Source organism: Rhinopithecus bieti, unplaced genomic scaffold (assembly GCF_001698545.2).
Source record: "Rhinopithecus bieti isolate Rb0 unplaced genomic scaffold, ASM169854v2 scaffold_5626, whole genome shotgun sequence".
Taxonomy (NCBI): domain Eukaryota; kingdom Metazoa; phylum Chordata; class Mammalia; order Primates; family Cercopithecidae; genus Rhinopithecus; species Rhinopithecus bieti.
Window position 1 is genome coordinate 5244841 of NW_016805666.1, and position 6000 is coordinate 5250840.

General features: G+C 34.6%; 1 long non-coding RNA gene across 1 annotated transcript in view; it reads left to right on the forward strand.

The window, feature by feature from the left end:
- Positions 1-2545, forward strand: part of LOC108530485 (uncharacterized) — a 50008-nt gene extending 47463 nt beyond the window's left edge. The window contains exon 6 of the long non-coding RNA XR_001885846.1: positions 2096-2545. This is a non-coding gene — a long non-coding RNA (uncharacterized LOC108530485). The remainder of the gene's footprint in view (positions 1-2095) is intronic.
- The last annotated feature ends 3455 nt before the right edge of the window (positions 2546-6000 follow it).

Consider the following 6000-nt stretch of genomic DNA (forward strand, 5'->3'; position numbering starts at 1 on the left):
AGCAAGTTCTGAAAAATATCTTTGAATATTTGGGAGGCACTTGTGGATCTAATACTGCTTTCTTTATGAAATTTAATAAGATTTACATTGTCTATGATGACTAACATTCTGGTTATCAGAATGCAAAGTAGCAGAGAAGTATGTAAAGGTACTGCTTTAGTGTGTGTATTAGTAGGAATTATTTCAGTTGCAAAAGGTAAGAATTCAGCTCAAATTAGTTTATACAAAAGAAACTCACTGGCTGGGAAGAAAAGAATAGCTTAAAGTTGAAAGCAAGAGATACAGAAAAACAAAGCACCTAGGGCAGGAATTATGCACTCAGAATTGCTAAAATATTATCTCTCTCTTTTGTTATCTGTGCTTAGCTTCATTCTTCATATTTTAAATAAGATACAGCCCCTGGCCATTCCAGTAGTATTTCCTCTCAGTTTAGCAACACTGCCCTTTCCCTTAAAGGGCAACAGCTTATTTATTGCAGGTTCTGCAGATTAATATTAAGGAAGGTCTTGAATTGGCACAGCTTAGGGTATTTGTTGGAACAGGGAAATAGGGAATTCCTGTAACAAGATAACATGACTGAAATGTTCACAAAAACCACATGCCACTGGGGAATAGTGATTCTACCTCCCAAAAGATGCTACATTGTAAAAAGATGCAACGCTAAGAAAACCCCTTAGAATATTCATGATAATGGAATTTGTCATGCTAATGTCTCATAAGTTAGTTGTTACAGAGGTGGCATTGTCAATTTCCAGTATTGCCCTTATGCAGCTTACTAGTTTACAAAGATTAAAAAATGATAAAACCTAATATTGGTGGAAGTGAAGTGAGAGAGGCCTTCACATAACTCTGGAGGAAGTGTAAATTGGTAAAACCTTTTTGTAAAGCAATTGGATAAAATATCAAGAAAATTAAAATAGTTCACACTTGTAGATATGGTAATTCCACTTCTAAAAGGAAAATCTAATAAAATAATTAAAATGTGGGTACATATTTATGTGTAATGTTTTATGTAATTTGAATATTAGAAACAAAATCAATATTCAGTAACGTTTACTCTGTTAAATATAAATATAATCATGTACCACATAAGGATGTTTCAGTCAAGACAGGTGACATATACAGGCCAATAAGAGTATAATACTGTATTTTTACTGTTCATTTTCTACGACCAGATACACAGATGCTTACATTGTGCAACAGTTGCCTACACTATTCAGCACAGTAATGTGCTATAGAGTTTTGTAGCCTCTAGGCTATGCCATCTAGCCTAATTGCATAGTAGACTATACCATCTACATTTGTGTAAGTATACTCTGTGATGTTCACGTAATGAGGAAATCACCTAATGACACATTTTGCAGAAGGCACCCCTATTGTTAAATAATGCATGACTCAATGTGATAGGCTACTATGCAGATTACACCTAATACTCTCACATGATTTTGATAATATACTGTCATTGCAAACTTGAAAGGAAACAACTTCCTTTTTAAATTGTTGCCAATGATGTAAATTCATGCAAACTCATTGGATAAAATTACATATATGTGTCATAAAACTATATATCAAAATTAAAAATGCAAATATGACCTAGAAATTTTATTTTTAGGAATTTATCTCATAGATATTCTAGTATATACTCAAATAATGTTCACAGCAATACTCTTTGCAATAGAAAATGTCTGGAAATAAGTCAAATTTCCGACAATGAGTGACATATTGAATAAATTCTGCCATTAGAAAGGAATAATTTATATATAAATCTGCAAAATATGTTAAATGAAAAAGCAAAAGTTTAAACACTGTCTATATGGTAGACCCTCATTTCTCTAGAAATATGTCTATATGGTAGACCCTCATTTCTCTAGAAATATGTCTATATGGTAGACCCTCATTTCTCTAGAAATAGGTGACAGTTGTGTAGTAGACATGACTGTGTTCGCTAACAGCTAGTTGTTCTCTCCTTGGACATACAGAAGATTATAGTTTTCTTGCAGTTAACTGAAGCCAGGAAACTAGATCTGGCAAATACAATGAGTGCGACTGACTTTTGAGCTGACAAAAACGAAAAGCCCTTTTTAAATTCTGCCAGTATGCATGCACAGGGTCTTGTGTTGAAAATGTAGAGCCACAGGGTAAAAGCAGCTTGAATGGCTGACTCATATACAAGGACAACTGCCTGACAGTCACCAGGACTATCAAGAAGTTTGCAGAAACAAGAAATAAACTTTTAGTGTTTTAAATTGTTGTGAATTTTGGGTTTTGTTTGCCACCAAATAAACCTAGTCTATTCTGATTGTTATAAGTGGTTAATTTGGGAAGTCAGATATATTTAAAATTGGCTTACTGCTGTTAACATGTACAGTCCAAATTACATAATGGCTCAAATGCAATAGAAGTCTTTTTTTGCTCACATATCGCTTCATTGAGATTCTACATTAATTGTAATGATGAGGGTGGGGGTGTCTTATGTCGTACAGTTGTTCAGCAACCCAGGATGACCGACTTCGTAACATTTTTTCCCACTGACTTCTAAAGTTCTCATAGAGAGCAAAATTCATTTGGAGGAAGGAGAAGGAGCATGGAGAATTGCAGATGGAGATTTTTATGGGAAGGCTTGGAGGTTGCACATTACTACTTTTACTTGTTGGCTAGGAAACTATCACATGCTCACACCTAAGTGCCAGTGAGTCTGACAATGCGGCAATTTGGTTGCGTGCCAGGGTAAGAGGCAAAAAAGTTTGCTCGATAGTTACCAGTTTTTGCCACAGATGAAGGGATTTTTCATTGTATAATTAGTTATTACTGCTTGAATTTAAAAGAGGAAAATATCATTTTCAAATAAAATACAAAAGTGGCACAAACAATTCTTTTTTTTTTTTTTTGCTTTAATTTTGTGCATTTATTTGGCTATTGTTAAAGCAAATAATGCTCTTTACAGAAAATGTAGAAAGTAACACAAAAGAAAATAAGCAGAAAAGTCATCCAGTAACCCCATGATCCCAGCGTAATCATCTTTTTTAAGGTAACTGAAATGACCATCCTTCTTTTACAATTGCAAATGCTGACACCCAGGGATTTTAAGAAATTTGTCAACTCTAGTAAGTGGTAGAGCACAGAGAAAAGAAAAGCCAGGGAAGCTTTTAGAGAGCAGGAGGCATGAAAGAAAATGACTTATGAATGTGGAAACACAATTGACAAATGATTTTAAAATTTTGCAGGTTTAATTGCACGGAGAGAGGGAGCATGGAACAGGAGAAATATACCACAGCAACAGAGGTAAGGACCTCAGCTTTAGAGATTTCCCATTTTATTACAATTATATTTCCATTTAGATATGTTATTTAGATGTTAAGGTGTAACTGTCCAATAGGCAGTATGAACCTGGGTTCTGGATGAAGACCGGTCAGGATGTTGTGTCAATGACAGTGGTTGAAGGCACTGGTGTTAAAGGTTGTAGAGAGAGTTGTGATGAGGCAGAATCTTGAGCAATTTAAGAGTTAGATGTTGTACAGATTGTTGAAGGCTAGAATTGTTTGTTGTTGTTGTTGTTGTTTGTTTCTTTTCTTAAAGCCCTGGCCCATTTTCCTGAAGAGCTCTCACTGGAAAAGTCATAGTTGGATATGGCGTGAGAAGCTAGCCAGGATTCTAAATGGTGAATGTGGCCACCAGTTGGGCTGCCTGGTATAAAATACATCCAGGTGTTCAATTCTCCTGAGTTCCAAGGCTAACTATTATTCTTAACCATTGTGTGCATCCATTCCTATAAATATTAGAAGACTGGGAACTCAGATAGCTTATTTTGCTCCTGAATCTGTTACTAAGTAGCTACATGAACTAACTGTTACTAAGTAGCTACATGAACTAAAAAACTAAGTTTTCCAACCAGGGCTTAGATTTCTTCATATCTAAAATGAGAAGAATAGACTAAATAATCTCTAACTACCCAGCTCTGAAACCCAGACTCTACTATAAGAATAAGCATTTTCCCAAACTCTCAAACTTAGTATTTTTTAATAGAAATGATTACTTTCTTCTTCATCCCCTGGTCATCTGCATAAACATTTCATCCATCCTCTAGACAATAACCATGATAGGGCAGAAAATCAATAATTTTCTCTGTGTCTTCTGTGGAATTTAACACAGAACACTGAAAATAGTAGCAATTAATAAAAATTTAAACAATAAACAATAACATACATTTTTAAACTGAAAGCTTTGTGCTCTGTGCTGATTTCTCTGATGATAACATGTTAAAATTTGAAGCAGTGGTCATGAAAATGATATTCTAGAACCATCATAATTAAAGTGTGGTGCTCCCTCTGTAATTGTAAAATAAGATTTGAGTGGCCACACAATGCCTCTCATACCTAGAATTCTAACAGATTAAAAACTTTCTTAAACATAGAGTTCCAGGATCTATGACCTGGAGACATCTCCTTCTTGGATATTGTACATAGGGTGGTGATCTTCATTTATATTAATTCACTGGAGCCTTGGCTTTATGCTGCTTTGACAGCTTGTCAGGAATAAATCTTGTCAAGAAGGGCATTCTCTTTGGAGATTTTCATATAGCTTGTGTTGCTAGAAAGAAAAACATAGCAAGCTTGTTTAATCCACTTAATGAAGATCTGTAGGCTGTCTTGTGCAGCCGGTCAACTGGCAATGAAGGAAGTTAATTTTAAGGTCTGTGAAAGCCTCCCATTTGTGGTGACAAACTCAGGAACTCAACAACTACTGTTAACTCCCTCCAACCATTTTGTAATTTCTTTTTGCTTTTATAACTGTAGCAATAGAAAAAGTATCTTTCCTTGCATAAGCAGAAATGGTTTAGTATTTGTATAATACATTAATAGATAATTTATCAAAGAGAAATGGTTCATTATTTGTATAAATGCATTAATAGATAATTTATCAAAATTACTAGATAATTAATAGATAATTCTTCGACATGGATCTAATTAGATTGACTATTTGGGTTTATATATTTTCCTCTAGCATTTACCCCTTCTGTTATATAGTGCTATGAAAAAATACTAAATTTGTAGTGATAAAAGTTGGTATAAGGTGCAAAATCTAGCACTTGTAGGCTGTGAATGCAAGCCATTTCACTATTTTGGGCCTCAGTTTCTCATATATAAATGATGATAATACAGGTAGTACTATTTTTTATTGTCACAGAATGACTTTGAAGAAAACTATACAAATATTTGTGAAGCTGTAAAATCCAAACATCATACAAATATAGGTGCTGCGTATATGGTTTTCCCATATCAGCACTGTCAGAAAAATATTGCCCCCAATTATTTACAATCACCAATAAAATAGAATTTTATATCTTTACTGTGTTATGCAGTTAAGGAGCCATTATCCTGCAGATATTTTCTCAGATTTTTGCCGCACTCTGTGAAGATATATTATTTTCTCCCACTTTTCTAGCTGATGAGAAAAGTACCATGCAAAATCTTCAGTGATTTTTCCCCAAAATACTAAGTTTCAACATTTTCTAGCACTTTAAACAACACAGACTACTTTATACTTGTCTCGTGCCACTTTAAATAGGATTATTAAAGGACACTCTCTCTGTTGAGATATTTGGACAGATCCCTTAACGAAGAAAGGCAGCAATTCAGACCAAGATGTGGGGAAAGGATACTGCAGGATGAGGAAACACCAAGCACAAAAGGGCCTTAGCCAGGACAGAATTGTTATTTCCAAGGAATACCGACATGTCCAGTACTAATGAAGTCAAATGAATGAGAGAAGAGTGGAAGGAGAGAAAGGCAATGTCTTGAGTAGTTGTCTGACTATATAGTCTCTTGTAGACCATGATAATTGTTTGCACCTTATTCTAAGTTCAGTGAAATGTCATTGAAGTCTGTGCAGGAAAGCAACATGACATGATTTATGTTTTAAATGGATCATTTTAGCTCCTATGTGTGGTATGCAATTTAGCACAATACAAGCAGAAACAGGAATGATAGGCATGACAGGGAT